The sequence below is a fragment of the Medicago sativa genome, chromosome 7 (assembly GCF_051527215.1).
Source record: "Medicago sativa cultivar Bolivia chromosome 7, Bolivia_mono, whole genome shotgun sequence".
NCBI lineage: Eukaryota > Viridiplantae > Streptophyta > Magnoliopsida > Fabales > Fabaceae > Medicago > Medicago sativa.
Window position 1 is genome coordinate 82086756 of NC_140755.1, and position 27224 is coordinate 82113979.

At 38.7% G+C, this 27224-nt stretch overlaps 1 pseudogene; it reads left to right on the forward strand.

Annotated features, from left to right (window-relative positions):
- Positions 1 to 27224, forward strand: LOC146909228 (uncharacterized; annotated as a pseudogene).

Below are 27224 nucleotides of genomic sequence, written 5' to 3' on the forward strand. Positions count from 1 at the left end.
ATGGCGTATTTGTCTGAAGAGAATCAGTCGGTAATTGATAGATTGCCCGTTGTGAATGAATTTCCTGAAGTTTTTCCTGGTGAGATTCCAGATGTACCACCAGAGAGGGAGGTTGAATTTTCGATCGATCTTGTGCCGGGTACGAAGCCTGTGTCGATGGCTCCTTACCGTATGTCAGCAGTTGAGTTAGCAGAGTTGAAGAAACAGTTAGAAGAATTGCTTGATAAGAAATTTATAAGACCGAGTGTCTCACCTTGGGGAGCGCCAGTATTGTTGGTGAAGAAGAAGGATGGTAGCATGAGATTGTGCATAGATTACCGTCAGCTTAATAAAGTGACGATAAAGAATAGGTATCCACTTCCGAGGATTGACGACTTGATGGATCAATTAGTGGGTGCTCGCGTGTTTAGTAAAATTGATTTGAGGTCAGGTTACCATCAGATTAAGGTGAAGGATGAAGATATGCAGAAGACGGCCTTTAGGACACGGTATGGACACTATGAATATAAAGTGATGCCTTTCGGTGTTACTAATGCGCCTGGTGTGTTCATGGAGTATATGAACATAATTTTTCATGCTTTTCTGGATAAGTTTGTTGTTGTATTTATTGATGATATTTTGATTTATTCTAAGAATGAAGAAGAGCATGCAGAACATTTGAAGATTGTTTTACAGGTGCTGAAAGAAAAGAAGTTGTTTGCAAAACTGTCAAAGTGCGAGTTCTGGTTAAGTGAAGTAAGTTTCCTTGGCCATATTATCTCTGGTAGTGGTATTGCAGTTGACCCGTCGAAGGTTGAAGCGGTATCACAGTGGGAGACTCCTAAGTCAGTTACGGAGATCAGAAGTTTTCTTGGTTTGGCTGGTTATTACAGAAGATTTATCGAAGGATTTTTGAAGTTGGCACTTCCATTGACTCAGTTGACCTGTAAAGGTAAAGCCTTTGTGTGGGATGCTCAGTGTGAGAATAATTTCAATGAGTTGAAGCGAAGATTGACGACGGCTCCAATTTTGATTTTACCAGAGCCGGATAAACCTTTTGTTGTATATTGTGATGCGTCCAAGTTAGGCTTAGGTGGTGTGCTTATGCAAGATGGCAAGGTAGTGGCTTATGCTTCAAGACAATTGAGAATACATGAGAAGAATTATCCTACACATGATTTAGAGTTGGCTGCTGTGGTTTTTGTGTTGAAAATTTGGAGACACTATTTGTACGGTTCCAGATTTGAAGTGTTTAGTGATCATAAGAGTCTGAAATATTTATTTGATCAAAAAGAGTTGAATATGAGGCAGAGAAGGTGGCTTGAGTTGTTAAAAGATTATGATTTTGGCTTGAATTATCATCCGGGTAAAGCCAATGTGGTTGCAGATGCCTTGAGTAGGAAAACATTGCACATGTCGGCTATGATAGTGAAAGAATTTGAATTGCTGGAACAGTTTAGAGACTTAAGCCTTGTTTGTGAATTGGCACCTCAGAGTGTGCAGTTGGGTATGTTGAAAATTAATAATGATTTCTTGAAGAGTATCAAAGAAGCCCAGGAGGTTGATGTGAAATTTGTAGACTTGATGGTTGCTAGTAATCAGACTGCAGATGGTGATTTTCAGGTTGATGATCAAGGAGTGTTGAGATTCCGAGGCAGGATTTGTATCCCTGATAATGATGAATTGAAAAAGTTGATTTTAGAAGAAAGTCACAGAAGTAGCTTGAGTATCCATCCGGGAGCTACAAAGATGTATCATGACTTGAAGCGTGATGTCGCGCGGTTTGTATATGCGTGTTTGACTTGTCAGAAATCGAAAGTTGAACATAAGAAGCCTGCTGGTTTGTTGACACCATTAGATGTGCCGGAATGGAAATGGGATAGCATCTCCATGGACTTTGTGACGAGTTTACCAAACACGCAAAGAGGGCATGATGCCATTTGGGTTATTGTCGATAGATTGACGAAGTCGGCACACTTCATTCCGATTAATATCACCTATTCAGTAACTCAGTTGGCGGAGATCTATATTCATAATATTGTGAAGTTGCATGGTGTTCCATCGAGTATTGTGTCGGATAGGGATCCGAGGTTCACTTCGAGATTTTGGAAGAGCTTGCAAGAAGCTTTGGGCTCTCAGTTGAAGTTGAGTTCAGCGTATCATCCGCAAACAGATGGTCAGTCAGAAAGAACGATTCAATCATTAGAAGACTTGTTGAGGGTGTGTGTACTTGAGCAAGGTGGAGCTTGGGACAATCACCTACCATTGATAGAGTTCACGTACAACAATAGTTACCACTCGAGTATTAGTATGGCACCCTTCGAAGCTTTATATGGTCGAAGGTGTAGGACTCCTTTATGTTGGTTTGAGTCGGGTGAAAGTATTGTGTTGGGGCCTGAAATAGTTCAGCAGACTACGGAAAAGGTCAAGATGATAAGAGAGCATATGAAAGCGTCGCAGAGTCGACAGAAGAGCTATCATGACAAGCGTAGGAAGGACCTTGAGTTTCAAGAGGGTGACCATGTGTTCTTGAGAGTCACTCCTATGACCGGTGTGGGTCGTGCATTGAAGTCCAAGAAGTTGACTCCGAAGTTTATTGGTCCTTATCAAATATCTGAGAGAATTGGCACAGTGGCTTATAGAGTTGGTTTGCCACCACATCTTTCGAACTTGCATGATGTGTTTCATGTGTCGCAACTTCGGAAGTATGTAGCGGATCCTTCACATGTCATTCCTAGAGATGATGTGCAAGTTAGAGACAACCTTACGGTAGAAACTTTACCTTTGAGGATTGATGATCGCAAGGTGAAGACGTTGAGAGGCAAGGAGATACCTCTAGTGAGAGTTGTTTGGGGGGGAGCAGCTGGTGAAAGTCTTACTTGGAAGTTGGAGAGTAAGATGCAGGAGTCTTATCCTGAGTTGTTTACTTGAGGTAATATTTCGAGGACGAAATTCTATAAGTTGGGGAGAGTTGTAACGCCCCATTTTTATTCTAATATTTTAGTAGATGTGTGAATATTTTATATATGACTTTAATTGCTATATAAATGATTTTATGTGAAATATATGTTTTATATGATTTTTATATGAAATATGTTATGATGCAATTTTATTATATGAATATTGGGGTTGTGTATTATTTAAATGAATGTTGTTATTATTTGATAGAAATAATATGAGAAATAGAAATATTATAGAAATAGTATTTATTTTTGGTTAATGGGAATTAAGTGGAAATTAATAGAAATTAAGGGAGTTGGGTGAGAAAAGAAAAGAGAGATATTTTTGAAGTAAGAAGAAAGAAAAAGGGAGAGAAACATTTTCACGTGAAAACATTAGAAGAAAACCTGCTTTTGGAGAGAAAACCTAGAAGAGGCAAAGAGAGAGCTAGGAAGGAATCGATTGCGGTAGCTTGTCGTTTGGTGTTGCTGAATTAAGGTAAGGGTGGGATTCCTTTCAATAATCTTGATATATAATTTGAAAATTGATGAAATTGTTGTTCTTGAGTTTAGGGTTTGAGAGGTTATGTTAGATGATAATTTATGATAAAACATGTTGTTTAATTGTATGAATATAGGTTGTTTTACCCCTATGATGTATACTAAACCTGTAAACATTGTTCTAATTCATTTTGGGTGATTGAGGGATCAAAAATTGGGTTTTTGGAGTGAAAACTGGTCTTTCCCGTAAGCTGTGAATGTCCAAAATCGGGCCCCGAACTGCCAAAATCGGGCCCCGAATTCTGAGCTGATTTTTCAGCTTTGGTTCGACAAAAATCGGGCCCCGAACTGCCGAAATCGGGCCCCGATTTCCTGTCAGTCAAAACTGGAAAACACTCACTTTTTCGCCCGTTTCTGTTTTGAATTAGCTTTCGGTGTAAACATAAAAGTTGTAGATAATTGAGTTAGCTTTCTAATGGCCTTGGTTTGGAGTGGAAAAGATTTGTAGATTTTGAGTTATGATAAAAATAGTCCAAGTGGGTCTTTAGCAAAATTTAAGAAAACTTAGCATAACTAATCCCAAGTTAGTCCAAAAACTTATGGTTCGTTTCCCAACTTCAAACTTAAGTGTTAGGGCTTTAGTTGAGGTGTTTTATGGATATTTGACTTATGTTCTATTGATCAAAACTTAATTGCTTTTGGGGGATGTTTTAGACTTGAGCTGAATGTAATTGATTTATAAATACATGTTATGTTGTTGATTCCGTTGTTGACGTTGTTGTATCATCTAATGTCAAAGTTGGGGAGTGTGTCATAATTGTTTTAGGCGCATATGTTGTTGTTGTAGTCGCTGTTGAAGTTGTATGTTGATATACACAAGTTGAGTCCATTTGCATACTCACATCTGTTGGGGGCTTATGCCCTGGAATGTTCATCATTCAACCCGTTGGGGGCTTATGCCCTGGAATGTTTATCATTCACCTGTTGGGGGCTTATGCCCTGGGATGCTTTAACCATCCAAATTGTTGGGGGCTTATGCCCTGGAATGCTTAGCATTCAACGCGCGTAGATTGGTACCACCTGCATGATGCATAGTTGTTGTTGTCGTAGCATTGTTGAGTAGTTGTTGTTGTCGTAGCATTGTTGAGTCGTTGTTGTTGTCGTAGCATTGTTGAGTCGTTGTTGTGGTTGTAGCATTGTCGAGTTGTCGGTGTCGTTGTGGATAATGTTGTTGTTGTTGTTGTTGTACCTTGTTGCTGAAATTAATTATGTTGTTGCTTATGTATTTATTTATATACTTTATTAATGATGCATGTTGTGATATGTTGTTGTTTTCATTAATTCGATGAATTATATATTATTATTATTGGATAAGTTTCTCACCCCTTCTGCGTATATGTTGCCTCGACCGTGGGTAATGTGCAGGTAATGATGGCTTGTAGGTTGATTGGCTCAAGTGTCTAGGGCTCTGATACATATTAGGATGGGGATCGTCGCGAGTGTCTTCTCATTTCTTTTATGTATCACATATTTTGGAAAGGACTTGCTATTAGAATAAAGTTGAATTATGTTGTGGCCTTTGTGCCAAGATTTTTATTGATGTTGAATTTGGTTAAATTTATATTTTAAAGAATTATCCCGCTGCAGTTTGTAAGATAATTTAAATGTTGGTATTTAAATAAATAGATATTTCCTATTTATGAAATTTTGATTAGCAGTGTGACACTCCGTTGTGTGGTTACTCTGATTAAATTAACTAATATTAAATTGTTGGGAGAACGGGGTGTTACAGCCGGCGAAATTACAGCTCTGAGAAGCGGAAAGGTCCGTCCACCCTTGTTCCAAAAGAAGGTGGTTACACCTGTTGCCACAATAACTCCACCAGTTGCTCCTCCTATTAACAAGAATGCCAGCCCAACAGGCCAATCTATTGAAGAGTCTAATCTGGACGAAATTCTGAGGCTTATCAAAAAGAGCGATTATAAGATTGTAGACCAGCTGCTGCAAACTCCGTCAAAGATATTCATCTTGTCTCTGCTCTTGAGCTCAGAAGCTCACAGGAAAGTGTTAATGAAGGTACTAGAACAGGCTTATATTGATCATGAAGTCTCCGTGGATCAGTTCAACGGAATAGTGGGTAACATTACTGCTTGCAACAACTTGGGGTTTGGTGATGATGAACTCCCCGAAGCAGGGAAACACCACAACTTAGCTTTGCATATCTCAGTACACTGTAAGTCTGACATGATATCCAATGTGCTGGTGGACACTGGATCATCCTTAAATGTAATGTCTGAGTCTACACTGAGACAATTGAGTCATCATGGACTCTCTCTAAGAGGAAGTAGCTATTTGGTTAAGGCTTTCGACGGATCTCGCAAGGATGTTCTTGGGGAGGTAGATCTACCAATTACCATTGGTCCTGAGACGTTCCAGATCACGTTCCAGGTCATGGACATCAATGCTTCTTACAGTTGTCTCCTCGGAAGACCGTGGATTCACGACGCTGGGGCAGTAACTTCTACTCTGCACCAGAAGCTCAAGTTTGTGAGGAATGGTAAGCTTGTCACTGTACATGGTGAAGAGGCGTATCTGGTTAGCCAAGTGTCATCTTTCTCTTGTGTTGAAGCAGGGTCCGCTGAAGGGACGTCATTCCAAGGCTTGACTGTTGAAGGTGCAGAACCCCGGAGAGCTAGTGCTAGTATGGCTTCATTGAAAGACGCCCAGAAAGCTGTTCAAGAAGGGCAGGCTGCTGGCTGGGGCAAAGTGATACAGATTTTGGAAAACAAGCGTAAAGAGGGCCTTGGATTCTCCCCGACCTCAGGCGTTTCAACAGGAACTTTCTACAGTGCTGGGTTTATCAATGCTATTGCTGAAGATGCTGCTGAAAGTAGTTATGTGCCTACATTTGTTGTACCAGGAGGCACTGTGAGAAATTGGGAGGCCATTGATGTTTGTTTCGGCATTGCCGTTATCAATAAAAGTTGTCGTCTTTCTCACGACTCTTTGTTTTTTACTTTTTAGTGCCTTTTTCTTGGAAATAATGGTAATGCCAGAAAAAACCAAAACATTTGTATTTTCTTATTAATTTCAAAAATCTGCATAAAAAACATTTTTCTAAAATCATCCCAATCATATTATGCAGATTGAACCATAATAAACCCGTTGAACACAGTGACCCTATGGTTCCTCCAAATTTTGAATTCCCTGTATATGAAGCTGAAGATGAGGAAGATGATGAAGAGATACCGTATGAGATCACTTGACTGCTTGAGCAAGAAAGGAGAGCCATTCAGTCTCACCAGAAAGAGATTGAGTTTGTCAACCTGGGTACTGAAGAGAATAAGCGAGAGATCAAGATTGGTGCTGCACTTGAGCCAGAAGTAAAAAAGAAGATTACTCAGCTTCTCCATGATTATCCAGATGTCTTTGCATGGTCCTATGAAGATATGCCGGGTCTAGATCCTAAGATTGTGGAACATCGGATACCGACAAGACCTGAATGTCCTCCTGTCAAACAGAAATTGAGAAGGTCTCGTCCAGACATGGCTCTTAAGATCAAGGCTGAGGTGCAGAAGCAAATTGATGCGGGTTTCCTCATGACAGCTGAATATCCTGAGTGGATTGCTAACATTGTACCAGTACCAAAGAAAGATGGGAAAGTTCGAATGTGTGTTGATTACAGAGATCTGAATAAAGCCAGTCCGAAAGATAACTTCCCATTGCCTCATATTGATGTGCTTGTTGACAGTACTGCTCAGTCTAAAGTGTTCTCTTTTATGGATGGTTTCTCTGGCTATAACCAGATACGAATGTCACCTGAAGATAGAGAAAAGACGTCCTTCATCACTCCATGGGGAACGTTTTGTTATAAAGTGATGTCTTTCGGCTTGATAAATGCTGGTGCTACCTATCAAAGAGGTATGACAACTCTGTTTTATGATATGATTCACAAAGAGATTGAAGTATATGTTGATGACATGATTGTGAAATCAAGTGACGAAGAGCAGCATGTTGTGTATTTGAAAAAGATGTTTGAAAGATTGAGAAAGTACAAGCTGCGGTTGAATCCTAACAAATGTACATTTGGTGTAAGATCTGGAAAGTTGCTAGGCTTCATTGTCAGTCAAAAAGGCATTGAAGTTGATCCTGAAAAAGTCCGAGCCATCAGAGAGATGCCGGCCCCTCAAATTGAAAAGCAAGTCAGAGGTTTCCTCGGACGACTGAATTATATTTCAAGATTCATATCTCACATGACTACTACCTGCGGACCAATTTTCAAGCTGCTCAGAAAGAATCAACCGGTTGTGTGGAATGATGAATGTCAGGAAGCTTTTGATAGCATTAAAGAATACTTGTTGGAACCGCCTATCCTTGTCTCGCCAGTGGAAGGAAGGCCTTTGATTATGTATCTGTCAGTGTTAGATGATTCCGTGGGCTGTGTTCTCGGTCAACAAGACGAGACTGGAAAGAAAGAACATGCTATCTACTATCCGAGCAAGAAATTCACCGACTGTGAGACTCGGTATACAATGCTTGAAAAGACTTGTTGTGCTTTAGCTTGGGCTGCCAAACGCCTGCGTCATTACATGGTGAATCATACAACTTGGTTGATATCCCGAATGGATCCAATCAAGTACATCTTTGAAAAGCCTGCTGTTACTGGAAAAATTGCACGTTGGCAAATGTTGTTGTCTGAATATGATATTGTGTACAAAGCTCAGAAAGCAATCAAAGGAAGTATCCTTGCTGAGCATCTTGCTTGTCAACCTCTTGATGATTACCAGCCGATTAAGTTTGATTTCCCTGATGAAGAGATTATGTACCTGAAAGCAAAGGATTGTGAAGAACCCCTGATTAATGAAGGGCCAGATCCCAACAGCAAATGGGGGTTGGTATTTGATGGTGCTGTCAATGCTTATGGTAAAAGCGTTGGGGCCATCATTATAACTCCGCAGGGGCACCACATTCCTTTCACTGCTCGAATAACCTTTGAATGCACGAATAACATAGCTGAATATGAAGCATGCATCTTGGGCATTGAAGAAGCCATTGATATGAGAATTAAGCACCTTGACATCTATGGAGATTCCACACTTGTTATTAATCAGATAAAGGTTGAATGGGAGACTCATCATGAGAAGTTGATCCCTTACCGTGACTATGCAAGACGTCTGTTGACATACTTTACCAAGGTTGAGCTGCACCATATCCCTCGGGATGAAAATCAGATGGCTGATGCCCTTGCTACTTTGTCTTCCATGTTTCGTGTGAACCATTGGAACGACGTGCCTGTAATCAAGGTGCAGCGTCTTGATAGACCCGCTCATGTGTTTACTATTGAAAATATGCCAGATCAGGCTGATGAAAATGTGAATGACAGAAAACCTTGGTATTATAATATCAAACAGTTCTTGCAGAATCATGAATATCCACCTGGTGCTTCCAACAGGGATAAAAAGACCTTGAGAAGATGGGCTAGTAGATTCCTTCTGGACGGAGAAATCCTATACAAAAAGAATTACGACATGGTCCTGTTGAGATGTGTTGACAAACAAGAAGCTGAGAAATTGATGCATGATGTACATGATGGTACTTTTGGAACCCATGCTACAGGTCACACTATGTCAAGAAAACTGTTAAGAGCCGGCTATTACTGGATAACTATGGAGCGTGACTGCCACAGACATGCCAAGAGATGCCACAAATGTCAAATTTATGCTGACAAGATTCATGTGCCTCCGCATGCCCTCAATGTTATCTCTTCCCCATGGCCTTTCTCTATGTGGGGCATTGACATGATTGGAAGAATTGAACCAAAGGCTTCCAATGGACATCGATTCATTCTAGTGGCAATTGACTATTTTACCAAGTGGGTTGAAGCTGCCTCCTATGCAAATGTGACCAAGCAAGTGGTGGTAAAGTTTATCAAGAATAACATCATCTGTTGATATGGTGTTCCCAACAAGATCATCACTGACAATGGTTCCAATCTGAACAATAGCATGATGCAAGCTTTATGTGAAGAATTCAAAATCGAACATCACAACTCTTCTCCTTATAGACCTCAGATGAATGGTGCAGTCGAGGCCGCTAACAAGAACATCAAGAAGATTGTTCAGAAGATGGTCACTACTTACAAAGACTGGCATGAGATGCTACCTTTTGCCTTGCATGGTTACCGTACTACAGTGCGCAGTTCAACCGGGGCAACTCCTTTCTCTTTGGTATATGGCATGGAAGCAGTTCTCCCTCTGGAAGTGGAGATTCCATCTCTTCGTGTGATCATGGAAGCAAAATTAACTGAGGCTGAATGGTGTCAGAGTCGATACGATCAGTTGAATTTGATTGAAGAGAAGCGTATGGATGCTATGGCTCATGGACAGTTGTATCAAGTACGAATGAAGAATGCTTTTGACAGGAAAGTCCGACCTCGAGAATTCAAGGAAGGTGAACTTGTATTGAAAAGAAGGATAAGCCAGCAACCCGACCCAAGGGGCAAGTGGACGCCTAACTATGAAGGTCCTTATGTTGTCAAGAAGGCTTTCTCTGGTGGTGCTTTGATCCTTACACACATGGATGGTGTTGAACTTCCGAATCCTGTTAATGCCGATATAGTCAAGAAATACTTTGTCTAAAAAGAAAAGAACAGCGTGATAGGTCGAAAACCCGAAAGGGCGGCCTAGGCAAAAATGCGCTTCCCGGTGGATCGAAAACCCGAAAGGGCGGTCCAGGCAAAAGTTAGGGACAAAAAAAAATGAATATGAAAAAGCTCGCTGAGATTGTACGCAACTCAGGCAAGAATGAGCGTCTCGATGAGCCTAAAACCCGAAAGGGCAGTTCATGCAAAAATGAGATTGATAATAAAAGACAAGTAACTATATCTGGCAAATCACCATCACCCCTTTGGGCATCTGCAACTGTCAATGATCGTCTTCATCAGAAGCTTCTGTACTTGTGAATTCAAAATTTCTATGAAATGTAGCGGTCATTGTGTTCAATGTATCACCAACCAATAAAATTACCATTTTCCAAGCTTTGTAAATCCGTGGGGTTATGCCCTTGGCTGACTCTCACTCTTCTACATCAATTTGAGCCTGTACTGTTGTTTGAAAATCTACTTTCTTTCTATCTTCAATGCTATATACAAAATATTTTCTTTCTATTTGATAGTGTCAACGTCTGAAACAAACATTTTTGAAAATTGAAATTTTTTTTCCTGTATATTTTAAAAGCAAACCTGAGCAATAGGGTACATTTCAATGAAACATGCATGAATAAATGAGTGTCAATGTCTATTTCAATACATGTTACAAGCAGGGTACTCCCCAGGATGATCTGTGGTCAATGGCAAGAATGAAAAAACAGAATGGAAATTTGAAAAAAATGAAATGAAAATGCAAATGAAAAGCTCGCTAAGTTGAAAACCCGAAAGGGCGACTTAGGCAAAAATGAGCACCCCGCTGATTGATAACCTATGAAGGCAATTCAGGCAAACATGGGGCAGTGAAAAGAATGTAGTCCCCGGTGAATCGAAAACCCGAAAGGGCGGTTCAGGCAAAAATGGGATTGAAAATAAAAGAAAGAATGAAAATGATATGAAAAGCATTGACCACAGATGCGAACATCCAACGTTTACCCAGCACTGACACGCCTAACAACGGCGACCTGTATCTAAGAATCTTCCAAAGGTCCCTCCTCTACAAGTTTTTATTACCCTCAGTCATGGTTTTGATACGTCTTTCAATGACGGTCTCTCCAAAGAGGATTTCCATGTGAATATGTTATAGCGCGAGCCACTACGTGCCCAATCTTCCAATATTTTGTCTGTCTCTGTGAAACTTCTCTGTCAAACTACAAACCAATCATGCATTCCAAGCATTCTTACATGCATAATCATGCATTTTATGTGCTCATACATTCAATAATCTTGTTATACCATACATACATGTTGCATTCCCGATCTCAACTTTCAATTCAACTCAATCTTCACTTCCAATTCAGTTCAACCTCCACTCTCAAATTCAACTCAATCTCCAATTTCAATCCGACCTCAATTTCAATTCAATTCGATTTCAACTGTCAAATTCAATTCAACCTCAACGTGCAATCCAATCTCAATGTCAATTTAACTCAATTCAATTTCAATCTCCAATTCAACTCAATTTCAACTCTCCAATTCAATGTCTATGTCTATTCTCTGATTAATCTCAATTTTTAATCCCTCTTTCAATCTCAAACTTTCAATTCAATGTCTGTGTCAATGTCAATCCACTCTCAATTGGCTCTTGGGCCAACGATAATGGTCATGTCTATTTTCAAATCAAATCAATGTCAATTTACTCTCAATTTGTATCTTTCCAAATCAAACTTCCAATTTTCATCTTGTTATTTGTCAAGTGGCCAGTTCGATCCAAAGAACAGCTTGTACCTGCTTATATGACTATGTTTCCGGTCAAACGGCAAGTTCGATCCAAAGAACAGTTTGCACCCTGCTTATGTTTTGTTATCGGTCAAACGACAAGTTCGATCCAAAGAACAGTTTGCACCTATCTACATGTTGTGATAATTGATCAAGCCGCAAGTTCGATCCAAGGAACAACTTGTATCATCCTTTTGTCTATGCCTCCAGGTCAAATAGCAAGTTCGATCCAAAGAACAGTTTGTACCTGCCTATCTGTTTGTATTTTCAAATCAAGCGACAAGTTCGATCCAAAGAACAGCTTGTATCTCTCTATATGTCTATGTTTCCGGTCAAGTGCCAAGTTCGATCCAAAGAACAGCTTGTACCTGTCTTGTATTTCTATTCCCAGTCAAGCGGCAAGTTCGATCCAAAGAACAGCTTGTACCCATTTCTTGTTTGTATTCCATGGACAAGTGGCGAGTTCGATCCAAAGAACAGCTTGTACCTATCTTTTGTCTCCTGGTTTGTCTACCCTGTCAATGTCTACCTAAATCCCCAGTGATATGACATGCTCTGCAGACTCCAGTTTGTTTGTCTTGCATACATAATCAAAAAGGTTGCATGGAATTCATACTTTGAAAATCTGAGAGCATATTTTTATGTCCAAAAACAGTGCAAATGTTAATATTTAAGTATCTTCGTCCCGTCAAATCACAGACTCCGTCTCTTGACTCTCCGGACAAAGAAACTTAAATAGGGGCAGCTGTTATACCCTAATTTTGGACCTAAAAATACTAGCTCAACTCTTCTTTTCTTCTATTTCAAGTCATTTGATATGTCTCTGATCAATTGCATCTTTCTCCGCCTCTTATTTCAATGTTATTTGCAAAATTCATGAAAAAGGGTATTTTGGTCATTTCCTGCATTCAAACTCATTTCAGTCTTTGAAAATTGTTTGAGTCCTTTCAAATTGGTTTGTATAAGTACTTGCTTCAATTCCATGTTAAAATCCATTTCAAAAATCACATGTGAAGTCTTTGAGTCAGTTTAGCCCCTAGGGGCATTTCAGTCATTTCCTGTGTTAAAACCCTGTTTAATCCCTAGAAATTGTCTCTGAGTCTTTTAATTTGCTTGTATAAACTCTTGCTTTATTTCCCTGTTAAAACCACTTTAAAATTGCATCTGAGTCGTTTTGAGTCGTTTTAGTCCCTAGGGGCATTTTGGTCTTTTCACACGAAATTCTGGCAGAGAGAGGTTACTTTAAAGTGCCTCATTTAAGTAATTGTTTCATTTTAGTCCGTTTTGTTGTTTTTAATCGTTTCACTTTACGTTATTTTCAAATTACATTTTTTACCAATTTTATTTTAATTACATTTTAATCCTTTTTGTCATTTTGCATTTTAGTCCTTTTATTTCAGTTTTTTGCAGATTTGTCCAAAAGTTAGTTACAGGTCCAGGGACACTTGGCATTTTCTCATTGGTCCAGTCATCATACACATCACCTATAAAAGCCCAGTCACAGGCCAAGTCATCAGATTCACTATTCATTCTGTTACACATCATCACAAACACTTTCATTTTTTCTCTCTCCATCAAAACAGATCAAAACCACAAAAATCTCATGAATATTCAAGAACTTTCTTGAACATTCATCACTAAACCACCACTCTAACCTCCACAACAAATTTTTCCAGCCACCCTAACTAACTACAACAACCGCAAATCATCATAATCCATCACTGTTCGTCGCCGTTCAACACCAATAGTGCCAAACCGAACCGGAACAGCCACGGAAACAAGGGAACCGAACCGGATTTGGAGCAGATAGGACCAAAAAACGGAGGAAGTATACCGGAACCGCGTGAGGGAAGGGCGTTACAGTTGGAAATGCGACGGTAAGGAGCAAATCGGACCGGAATCACAAGGTAACAGTCTTCTCTTTTCCTCTCTTCATATATTGTGTTCAAATTGTTTCTCAAACTTCAAAGTTAGATCTACTCCGATCGGTACCTTATTTCGAAAAACTAAGCTCAGATCCGTAATAAGCATGAAAATGGATGTTTAAAACTATAAAAAAATTTGAATCTGAGCGAAAAAAAATTCCGACGCGGTGGTGCCGCCACCTCACAGTGGTCGGCCACCGCGCTGGAGAAGAGGAACTCATCGGAGAAGAAAGAGTGGAGAAGAGAGCTTCTCACTCTAGAAAACCTTAGAGAGAGAATGATTGGGAGAAAATGAGTTAAAACCGGTTCAGGCCTATATATATGGCCATGAACCGGGTTGACCCGTCCCAGGACCGGCCCGCTCTCTCCCTAGGCCCTTTCTGCCATGCCTGTGTACGTTTTGCTTTGCACACCCCCCCCCCCTCTAGTGTGTTTGTGCTATTTCTTGCTAATTACACCCCTATCTGTCTAAAAATTTTCATAAAAAATCCCTAAAAATTTTCTATATGTTCTTGATCATTTTCTTAACATTTTGTGATGTTGTTATGTGTTAAGTCTTGGTTAAAAATATGTGTGGTATTTTCTTATTGATTGTTTACTATTTTGTTAAAATTTGTGAAGTTTTATATGCTCTTAAGCTCAAAAATCCCTTAAAAATTCTATAAAGATTTGTGTATGTTTCTTGTCAATTTTGTGATGTTTTTATGCAATTTGTTTACTGAAAATCTTAATAAAAAAATATTAGTACATTTTCTTGCTTTATTTCTTGATTTTATGTGAAAAATTTTACAAAAATTGTCTAATTCCTTTTCAAATCCTTGATAAATGTTTGAGGTACATGTTATGTGATTCTTGGAATTGTTAGCTACTATTTGTATATAATTTTGCTGCATGAGTGTGAATCTTGATTGGTTACTTGCTTTGCAAGTTATGTCTATAAATAAATAATGCAAATGTGTCTAAGTTCACTTGAAAATGTAGGGTTCATCATGTGGCTTTAATTCTCATTTTAAAAAACTGAGTATGTACCTTTGAAAAATGCATTGAACTATGAGAGTTATAAGCTATGTGTTTCTTGCATTCCATGGGTGAATTTTTAGTCATATTTTGCACTTGTTTTGGTTTTATTTTGTGTTAGTTTCCATGCTTTTGCTATAGTATTTTTCTTGCCTTATTTCTCTTTATATTATCATGTGCTACTAACCATTTTCTTGTGTTTCATGTCTCATACATTCCATAAGCATATTCCGTCATTCAATCTTGGCTCCATTTCTTGCACTTTAATTCTCATGCTAAAACTTAGAGATTTTGTAATTTCCTTTATGTTTTAAATTCTCGCAAGACCATAGCATGTATCTAGGCCAATGATGTAAAAGGACAATGGACTCTAATGATGTACACCGACACAAGCACCGACACATGCACACACATCACATGGATATCTTTAGATATATGCTTAGGTTATGCATGTTTAGATGTATGTTTAGGATTGAATGTTTAGATGAATGCCTAAGATTTACACTTAGAAAAAATCATTTTAAAAAAAAATATGAACAATATCACTCAAATCATTTTCTAAATAAACTTTGGGATCAAAATCCCATTGATTTTCCTTTTATTTTCTTAATCAAATTTCAATGAAAATTAATCATACTTGACTTTTTCCAAAAATAACTAATCAAACCCCACTTTTTTTTCTTAAATCTCATGCCTTTCAGGCCTCTCAATCTCCATTCTTCAAAATTCCAATTTTCAAACTTAAAATCAACCAACAAAAACAAAAACAAAAACATTTTTTGGAAGAGAACTATGGTGGATTTGATCCCTTAAAAGGGTACGTAGGCAAGGAATCAAAATTCCTTCAATTCAAATAAAATAAAAATTCAAACACTTTCTTCTCCCTTCAATTCTTCACTTAGCAAACTTTAGGTGTAAATATCATTTTTCAAATAGCATTTAAAAATAAAGCGCGCGCGTAGAATGTAACGCCCGTCTTAATTATTTACTTAATTTAATGAGGATTTATATATTTATTTATATATATATATGATTTAAGAATTTAAATATGTTTGCATGATTTATAGATAAATTATGTGATTTTCTAGAATGACGTGAAGTATATTGATGTTGTGAAGTTGTTATGTTGGTGTGACTTATTTTATTATTAAATAAAATAAGATATGAGAAATAAAATAAAAATATTAGAATTGGGCTGTGATGTGTAAAGAGTAAGTTTAGAGGTGAGAAGAGTAATACGAAAAGATAAATAGGGCAAACATAAGTTAGAAACGTTTTTACGTGAAACGCTTTTGGAGAAAAGGGAGAAAAGTCAGAAAAGAGGAGAACTAGAGGGAGAGCTGCGATTTCATCATAACCAGGTAAGGGTGAGACTAATTTTCAATATTATTAAGGGTATGATTCTATAGGATGAATTTAGCATGATCAGGTTAAGTTTTGGTGAGAATTGGGAATTAGGGTTAAGATCGATTTTGATGATTGAACCATGAAAAGATGTTAGAATGATGCAAAATTAGTGTACAGACCTTAGATATTGCCTAGGATGATAATTAGATGCTAATTGGATGAAAGAAACATGAGAATAGGTGAAAAGTTGAGATTTTTAGGTTTCTGGCCGTACTGACATTCATCGCTCGCACCTGCGAGCAAGAACACTCGCAATTGCGAGCTAGGAGTCATCGCTCGCCATTGCGAACAAAACAACTCGCAACTGCGAGTACCCAAACACTCGCCATTGCGAGCAGGATAGCTCGCCATTGCGAGCAGGACCTTAGGAATCCCAGAATGTGCGCTTTGCTCGCCATTGCGAGCAAAGTTACTCGCCACTGCGAGTTAGGCTGTTAGTTGCCCAAAATTGTCCCGATGCGATCCTTTCGCACGTGTAGTCTTGAGATGACCTTAGAAGTAAGTTAGAGAGCTGTTTAGGATGCTTTCATAAGCTCCAGAAGTCTGTTATGGTGACTGAAACTAGAAGTGTTGCTGCATGAATGCTATAATGATGTTTTATGATATTTATATTGATGTAATTAATTCTTTATGTGAATGTTAACACATTCAAGCGTTGTTAATTGTTGTATGTTGCTGCTGTTTTCTGTTGTCGACTGTTAGTGTCTTGAGGTTGCATGAGTCGGTCTATGTTGTTGGAATTTAAGAAGTCGTCCGTGATTATGAGTCGTATGAGTTGTACACGTCGTTGTCTAAGTTGTTGGAAGCTGAGTTCATTGCATACTCATTAAAGTTGGGGGCTTTAGGCCCGGCAGCCTTTGTGCTCATTAAAGTTGGGGGCTTTAGGCCCGGCAGCCTTTGTGCTCACACGTTGAAGAGCCTATTATGCTCATTTTGTTGTTGATTGGTACCACATGCATTTGCATATCAAGAGGTTCATGATGTTTAAGTTGTCAAGATGTTGTCGAGTTGATAGAGTTGCATGGTCAAAGATGAATCGTGTTGTTAAGTTGTTGTTGAGTCGATAGAGTTGCATGGTTAAGGATGAGTTGTGCCGTCAAGTTGAGTGTTAAGTTGATTATGATTTGTGATGAAAAATTATGCTAATTGTTAATTGTTGATATGTTATTAATGTTTAAGTTGTTAAATGCATTTTATTGGATTATATTCTTAATGTATTGATTATGAAATCTCACCCCTTCTGCGTATATGTTGCCTCGACCGTGGGTAATGTGCAGGTAATAAAGATTAGAGGCGTTCGTGAGTGGACTCCTCACTTGGTGTCTATGTGCTCTGATACGTAACGGGATGGGGGCTTGCTTTTACTTCTATTCCTTACGTGTCTCTTTTATGAACTAATTATGAGATTTTCCAATAAGGCCTGCGTGCCAAGACTTTTAAATGCTGAACTATTTTCCGCTGCATGATTTTAGATATTGATGTTGAATTTGAGAGATAATTATTATTATCCATTTTATGTTTTAAAAGAAGTATGTGACATTCCGTTTGTGATCAAAATACTCTGATTTTAAATGAAATTTTTATGTTGGGAAAACGGGGTGTTACAATTGGTATCAGAGCAGGTCGGTCCGGCCAAGTAGTAGAGTCGCGTTGTGTCGTATTACAGTTTTGTACTGTATTTGAGTTGTCCTGTTGTTGTTGTTGTTGTGAAATCCCTAGTATGAACTGGTTGGAGTACAACCATGTTCGTATTAATTGTTTTAGTAAGTCGGTGTACTTTCCTTCCGCCGAAGAAGAAAGTGGAGCAGAGTTTTGTCTACTAAGCAGCTGAAACAGTTAGCACGTGATGGAATTTTGATGTTTTCGTTGATGGCGTCACTGCCTATTGAGAATCAAGCAATGAGTGATAAGTTGCAAATTGTGTGAGGATTTCCCGAAGTTTTCCTGGAGAGATTGTTGTTTGACCTTATCGGCACATCAGGAAGTGTCTGCCGCCGGAGAGAGAGGTTGAATTTTCTATTGATCTTGTTCCGGGAACGAAGCCTGTGTCTATGACACCTTACCGTATGTCAGCTTCTGAGTTGGCTGAGTTGAAGAAACAGTTGGAAGATTTGCTAGAGAAGAAGAACATGCAGAACATTTGAAAATCGTTTTGCAAGTGCTGAAAGAGAAGAAGTTGTATGCTAAATTGTCTAAGTGTGAATTCTGGTTGAACGAGGTAAGTTTTCTGGGCCATGTTATTTCCGGTAGTGGTATTGCAGTCGATCCATCTAAAGTTGAAGCAGTATCACAATGGGAGACTCCTAAGTCAGTTACAGAGGTTAGAAGCTTTTTGGGTTTGGCAGGATACTATCGAAGATTTAAAGAAGGATTTTCTAAGTTGGCACTTCCGTTAACTCAGTTGACGTGTAAAGGTAAAACCTTTGTGTGGGATGTTCATTGTGAGAACAGTTTTAATGAATTGAAGAAGCGTTTGACGACGGCTCCAGTTTTGATTTTGCCAAAACCTGATGAACCTTTTGCGGTGTATTGTGATGCGTCCAAATTAGGTTTAGGCGGTGTGCTTATGCAAGATGGTAAAGTTGTTGCTTATGCATCAAGACAGTTGAGAACTCATGAACGAAACTATCCTACTCATGACCTTGAATTAGCTGCAGTCGTATTTGTCCTTAAGATTTGGAGACACTACTTGTATGGTTCGAGATTCGAGGTGTTTAGTGATCACAAGAGCTTGAAGTATTTGTTTGATCAGAAAGAATTGAATATGCGACAGCGACGGTGGCTCGAATTGTTGAAGGATTATGACTTTAGTTTGAATTACCATCCGGGTAAAGCTAATGTTGTTGCGGATGCCTTAAGTAGGAAGAGTTTACATATGTCTGCTATGATGGTGAAGGAATTTGAATTACTTGAACAGTTTAGAGATATGAGCTTAGTTTGTGAAATGTCGTCTCGGAGCGTTAAGTTAGGAATGCTGAAAATTGATAACGATTTCTTGAAAAGTATTAGAGATGCACAGAAGGTTGATGTTAAGTTTGTGGACTTGTTGGTTGCTAGTAATCAAACTGAAGATGGTGACTTTAAAGTCGATGATCAAGGTGTGTTGAGGTTCCGAGGTAGGATTTGTATTCCAGACAATGACGAGATAAAAAGGATGATTCTGGAAGAGAGTCATATGAGTAGCTTGAGCATTCATCCGGGAGCTACAAAGATGTATCATGATTTAAAGAAGCTGTTTTGGTGGTCAGGATTGAAACGTGATGTGGCACAATTTGTGTACTCTTGTTTGATTTGTCAGAAGTCGAAGGTAGAGCATCAGAAACCTGCTGGGTTGATGACACCGTTAGATGTACCAGAATGGAAATGGGATAGTATATCCATGGATTTTGTGACGAGTTTGCCAAATACTCCTAAAGGGAATGACGCAATTTGGGTGATTGTTGACAGATTGACGAAGTCGGCACATTTCCTTCCGAATTAATATTAGTTTTCCTGTGGCTCAGTTGGCAGATATTTATATTCGAGACATTGTGAAGCTGCATGGTGTTCCTTCGAGCATTGTGTCAGATAGAGACCCACGATTTACTTCTAGATTTTGGAAGAGTTTGCAAGAGGCTTTAGGCTCTAAGTTGAGATTGAGTTCGGCTTATCATCCTCAGACAGATGGTCAGTCGGAAAGAACAATTCAGTCATCGAAGACTTGTTGAGAGTTTGTGTACTTGAGCAAGGTGCGACTTGGGATAGTCATCTCCCGTTAATAGAGTTCACATATAATAACAGCTATCATTCAAGTATTGGGATGGCACCTTTCGAGGCTTTGTATGGTCGGAAGTGTAGGACTCCGTTGTGTTGGTTTGAAACAGGTGAAAGTGTAGTTTTAGGACCAGAAATTGTTCAGCAGACTACTGAGAAAGTGAAAATGATTCAAGAAAAGATGAAAGCGTCGCAGAGTCGACAAAAGAGTTACCATGATAAGCGTAGGAAAGACATTGAGTTTCAAGAAGGGGACCACGTGTTCTTGAGAGTTACTCCGATGACCGGTGTTGGTCGTGCATTGAAGTCTAAGAAGTTGACTCCGAAGTTTATTGGTCCTTATCAGATATCTGAGAGAATTGGCACGGTGGCTTATAGAGTTGGCTTACCACCGCATTTATCAAATTTGCATGATGTGTTTCATGTGTCGCAGCTGAGGAAGTATGTTCCAGACCCGTCCCATGTGATTCAGAGTGATGACGTGCAAGTTAGAGACAACCTTACGGTGGAGACTTTACCTTTGAGGATTGATGATCGCAAAATGAAGACGTTGAGAGGCAAAGAAATACCTCTAGTGAGAGTTGTTTGGAGCGGCACTACTGGTGAAAGCTTGACGTGGGAGCTGGAGAGTAAGATGATGGAGTCTTACCCAGAGTTGTTTGCTTGAGGTAAATTTTCGAGGACGAAAATTCTATAAGTTGGGGAGAGTTGTAACGCCCGTCTTAATTATTTACTTAATTTAATGAGGATTTATATATTTATTTATATATATATGATTTAAGAATTTAAATATGTTTGCATGATTTATAGATAAATTATGTGATTTTCTAGAATGACGTGAAGTATATTGATGTTGTGAAGTTGTTATGTTGGTGTGACTTATTTTATTATTAAATAAAATAAGATATGAGAAATAAAATAAAAATATTAGAATTGGGCTGTGATGTGTAAAGAGTAAGTTTAGAGGTGAGAAGAGTAATACGAAAGGATAAATAGGGCAAACATAAGTTAGAAACGTTTTTACGTGAAACGCTTTTGGAGAAAAGGGAGAAAAGTCAGAAAAGAGGAGAACTAGAGGGAGAGCTGCGATTTCATCATAACCAGGTAAGGGTGAGACTAATTTTCAATATTATTAAGGGTATGATTCTATAGGATGAATTTAGCATGATCAGGTTAAGTTTTGGTGAGAATTGGGAATTAGGGTTAAGATCGATTTTGATGATTGAACCATGAAAAGATGTTAGAATGATGCAAAATTAGTGTACAGACCTTAGATATTGCCTAGGATGATAATTAGATGCTAATTAGATGAAAGAAACATGAGAATAGGTGAAAAGTTGAGATTTTTAGGTTTCTGGCCGTACTGACATTCATCGCTCGCACCTGCGAGCAAGAACACTCGCAATTGCGAGCTAGGAGTCATCGCTCGCCATTGCGAACAAAACAACTCGCAACTGCGAGTACCCAAACACTCGCCATTGCGAGCAGGATAGCTCGCCATTGCGAGCAGGACCTTAGGAATCCCGGAATGTGCGCTTTGCTCGCCATTGCGAGCAAAGTTAATCGCCACTGCGAGTTAGGCTGTTAGTTGCCCAAAATTGTCCCGATGCGATCCTTTCGCACGTGTAGTCTTGAGATGACCTTAGAAGTAAGTTAGAGAGCTGTTTAGGATGCTTTCATAAGCTCCAGAAGTCTGTTATGGTGACTGAAACTAGAAGTGTTGCTGCATGAATGCTATAATGATGTTTTATGATATTTATATTGATGTAATTAATTCTTTATGTGAATGTTAACACATTCAAGCGTTGTTAATTGTTGTATGTTGCTGCTGTTTTCTGTTGTCGACTGTTAGTGTCTTGAGGTTGCATGAGTCGGTCTATGTTGTTGGAATTTAAGAAGTCGTCCGTGATTATGAGTCGTATGAGTTGTACACGTCGTTGTCTAAGTTGTTGGAAGCTGAGTTCATTGCATACTCATTAAAGTTGGGGGCTTTAGGCCCGGCAGCCTTTGTGCTCATTAAAGTTGGGGGCTTTAGGCCCGGCAGCCTTTGTGCTCACACGTTGAAGAGCCTATTATGCTCATTTTGTTGTTGATTGGTACCACATGCATTTGCATATCAAGAGGTTCATGATGTTTAAGTTGTCAAGATGTTGTCGAGTTGATAGAGTTGCATGGTCAAAGATGAATCGTGTTGTTAAGTTGTTGTTGAGTCGATAGAGTTGCATGGTTAAGGATGAGTTGTGCCGTCAAGTTGAGTGTTAAGTTGATTATGATTTGTGATGAAAAATTATGCTAATTGTTAATTGTTGATATGTTATTAATGTTTAAGTTGTTAAATGCATTTTATTGGATTATATTCTTAATGTATTGATTATGAAATCTCACCCCTTCTGCGTATATGTTGCCTCGACCGTGGGTAATGTGCAGGTAATAAAGATTAGAGGCGTTCGTGAGTGGACTCCTCACTTGGTGTCTAGGTGCTCTGATACGTAACGGGATGGGGGCTTGCTTTTACTTCTATTCCTTACGTGTCTCTTTTATGAACTAATTATGAGATTTTCCAATAAGGCCTGCGTGCCAAGACTTTTAAATGCTGAACTATTTTCCGCTGCATGATTTTAGATATTGATGTTGAATTTGAGAGATAATTATTATTATCCATTTTATGTTTTAAAAGAAGTATGTGACATTTCGTTTGTGATCAAAATACTCTGATTTTAAATGAAATTTTTATGTTGGGAAAACGGGGTGTTACATAGAAAATAAAGATGGTTCCTATAGGATACTATAGTCGTTATGGGTGCCTAACACCTTCCCGTAGCGAAAACAACTCCCGGACCTCGATTCTCAAGGGTTTTGCTTATTTTTTCCCTTCCCAAGAAAAAATAAGATATCAAAGGTTAAAAAGGTTCAAACGTAATCAATGTTTGACACCCGAAAACCAAGATAAAACAAGTTAGCAATTTTACTATTTGAAAATTATTAATAATATTTTTTTTCTGAGGTGTTGCTTTTGTTGGTTAGTGGCTGGGGTGTACCAACCTAGTTGAGATTCTTCTTCTCCATCTTTTGCACTTGATTAATTTATGTAAAAAAAATCAATAAAATTTTATTCTTTTAAAGTAAATAATTTTGATAATATTAAAATGTTTTGAAAAAAATTGTAATTACAAGTTATGCAGTGAATTAATTTTTCTTTGGAAATTCTAAAAAAAAAATATTAAATAATTTTTTAGTCAAATTTCATTTTTAGAATTTCTATAATTTTTCTTCAAATAATGTTCATTTGAATATTGTTTATTAGCATTTTTTTTTCACTGTTTATAAGGCAAATCATGCATACTCAAGGATATTTTGAAATGAATTTTTGATTGGGACTAAAAATGAAATTTATATATTTATAGGGATCAAAAACTGATTAAACCCGAAAAATATATGTAGTGACAATCGAAGTGGAAGAAGTTTCAATTGAGGGGAAACCAAATGTTGTTCCGAAGCGGGTAAAGGTCCAATCCTCCTACCTGAAGTCCATTTAGGAATATAAAGTCTAACTAGATGCCCAAATGCAACTGCGGATCATATATATCGACGAAGAGCCATGGAACACTGAGTAAGGCGCTCAGAGAGAACATGGGCCCTCCAAGTAATCAAACGGTCACCCGACCCTCGCGCCACAAGGGTGTAACCATCAAAATGCCCTTACTCTTTCGGCCAACAGAAAATCTCTAAACAAAGCGACCCATTGCAAAATTAGCTACACATTCTCATCTAGAAAAAGAAACCTCAAAGCACCTTGAAACCTCGTTTAGTTGAGAGTTGAAGTTTCTTTGTAGGTACACCACCCTACATTGGCAAAGAACCATTGCAACCATCACATCAGCTTCATAACACCTACTCCAAAAGTCTCTTTTGGTCCAATTCAAGATCAAATACATTATGGACTCTTTAGTCCTTCATTAGGAGACTATTCATATGCAAAAAAATGTTGTACTCATTTTCTTTCCCTATGATTTGTATCCCATTCTTGTTTTAAAATTGCTTTTTTGACAAAGAATACTTCCAATTGACACAAGTAAATGACCTAAATGCCCCTGGCGGTAGTTAACTACCGTTGGAAACCAGCGGTTGTTAACTACCGCTCCAGTGTTTCCCCCCAAAACCAGCAACCCCCTACCTCACCTATTCATTCACCACCTTACACCATCTAACAACTAAACCATAACCCAAAAAACACAACAACAAAAAAATTTGTGTCAAAATTTTGCCTCAAAATCATTGCTGATCGAATGCTAAGACGTTTCTACACACAAAATGCATCAAAGAACATATATTACAACGTTAAAATCCATTACATTTGATTGATTTTTCTGGTTTTTTTTTGCACTGTCACGCGTTGTAGCGGCAGTTAACTACCGCTGGCAGTGAGCGGCTGATAACTGCCGCAGGACACTAAAAAAATTTTCAAAATTTTCTAAGTGGCAGTAGCTACTGCCAATTTTTTTTTTCCCAATTTTGTTTTCTTTTGTTTTTTTGTTTGTTTATGTTATTATATGATATTAGATACATGTTTATTAATTAGTTTAGTTATTATATGTTGTTTATTTATAGATAATGTTGAGAATGCGGGTGATGATCCGGGTGATCGAAAACCTAGAGTTGTCGATTGCATTAAGGTTGAAGCTCTCGCTAAGGTCGAAGTCTCCGTTAAAGTTGAGGCTTCAAGCGTCAATTCCGATGTGTGGAAACTTCGTGACAACGAAGTGGACACGACTCATTTCTTTTCAACCCAAGACACATGGAAAGATAAAAATGAATTGCTCGGTTGGGTCCATCGACAAGCAAATAGGGCTAGATTTACGGTTATCATTAGAAGATCTTGTGAAGGAAGAAATGCTATGTTGGAGTTGGTTTGTGAACGGATCGGCGAGCACAAAGTACCGAAGACAAAAGTGAAGCGTGAAGGAATGGGATCAAGAAAATGTGGGTGTTTGTTCAAGGTGCGTGGATATGTCGTTAGGGAAGACAATGCTTGGAAATTGGCTATTCTTAATGGCGTTCACAACCATGAGATGGTGCCGTATGTAGCAGGGCACCTTCTTGCTGGAAGATTAACGGAGGACGACAAGAAGATTGTACATGACTTGACCGATTCTTCGGTGAAACCAAAAAATATTTTGACAAATTTGAGGAATAAAAGGAAAGAGACCATGACAAATATCAAGCAAGTCTACAATGAACGTCATAAATTCAAAAAGGAAAAAAGAGGTGACTTGACGGAGATGCAATATCTAATCACAAAGTTGGAAGAGAATGGATATGTTTATTACGTAAGAGAAAAAAAAGGAAAGTCAAACCGTTCAAGATATATTTTGGACTCATCCAACATCGGTAAAGTTGTTTAACAATTTTCCTACTGTTTTGATAATGGATTCCACGTACAAAACCAACTTGTATAGGATGCCATTGTTTGAAATAGTTGGAGTCACCTCAACCTATTTGACATATTCGGTTGGTTTTGCATTTATAAAGTCAGAGAAGGAGCATAACTTTACTTGGGCTTTGCAAATGTTGCTTAAACTTCTTGGACCAAATAGTGATATGCCTAAGGTGGTAGTGACCGACAGGGACACTAGTATGATGAATGCCGTAAAAAATGTTCTCCCCGGTAGTAGTGCAATACTTTGTTATTTCCATGTTGGCAAAAATGTTAGATCAAGAATCATCACCGATTGCAAAGTTAAACAAAATGTTGTTGTGGTGGATGGGCAAAAGAAGATTGTCGACGAGGAGAAGCATAGTAAGTTGGTTGATACCATATTTGATGCATGGGAAAAATTGGTTGAATCTCCTACTCAAGAGTTATATGCGGGTAATCTAGTGGAATTCCAAGATGCTTGTAAGGATCATCCAAAATTTCTTCACTATGTTCAAGAAACCATATTGAATCCTTTTAAGGATAAACTAGTGAGGGCATGGACGGACCTTGTGTTACATCTTGGGTGTAGGACCACGAATAGAGTTGAAGGAGCTCATGGTGTGGTGAAGGAATATTTGTCCATCTCCAAGGGTGATTTGGGTACTTGTTGGCAAAAAATAGATGAGATGTTGGCAAACCAATTTGGGCAGTTACAATCATCGTTTGGTAGGAGTGTTACGGTCTTGGAACATAGGTACAAAGATGTCACTTTGTACTCCGGGTTAGGGGGGTCACGTGTCTAGACAAGCCATGAACTTTATTTTTGTGGAAGAAGAGCGTGCTAGGAAAACCGTGTGCATTGAGAAGAAAACTTGTGGTTGTGTTCAAAGGACGTCGTATGGCCTACCTTGTGCATGCTTCATTGCTATGAAAATCCATCACAACATGCCCATTCGATTGGATGAGATACACCCACATTGGCATAAGTTGTACATGGGTGAAGAACAAAGTAATGAATATTTGTTTTCGGTCGCGGAGGAGTGGCATGGTATCCAAGAACGTCTCCAAAGAGTTCCATTCTAAATGAAACTAGAAATCAAAGAGGCTTTGCAGTTGTTAGCATTTCCGGAGACTACATTGTTGTCACCACCTCCAAGAAAGGTGGCAACCAAAGGAGCTCCCAAAAAAATGAAAACCACATGTGGTAGGATCCCATCTTCGTGGGAGACTATTGATTCTCAACATCCGGAAAGTCAATCTTCACCACGGAAAAAATCTTCGCAAACTAAAAGAAAAGGTGCTCGCATTGGCATTTCTCCGGTTCCGGTTCCTAAGCCTAGCTTGGTTTCAACAAGTTATGATCCATCCAATCCTATGTATTACATGCCAAAATTCATGAGACGATACATTGAGAGAGTTGTGGATGTTATTGGTGACGGGCATTGTGGGTTTAGGGCTATAGCGGAAGCCTTAGGTTTGACGCAAGAAAGTCATGTTATGGTGCGGAGAGCACTTATTCAAGAGTTGAAAGAGCATAGGAGCAAATACATCAAGATATATGCGAGTGAGGACCGTTACAACTACATCTTGGATGGATTGTATCCTCCCAAAAATCCAAGTAGCTTTGCACCTCCCGGCAAATGGTTGACATTGCCGGATATGGGACACATCGTTGCATCATGTTACAATAGGCCGGGTTAGAGATGACTACATGGAAAGACTACATCTCCGAGACTTTTTTCCCACTTAGAGGACGACCTCCAGTTAACCCGAAAAGCAACATGATTTGCCTTTGTCTAATCCCAAATCATTTTGTCTTTCTTTCATTAAAAGATGGTTGCCCACTACATCCAACATCCCTGTAG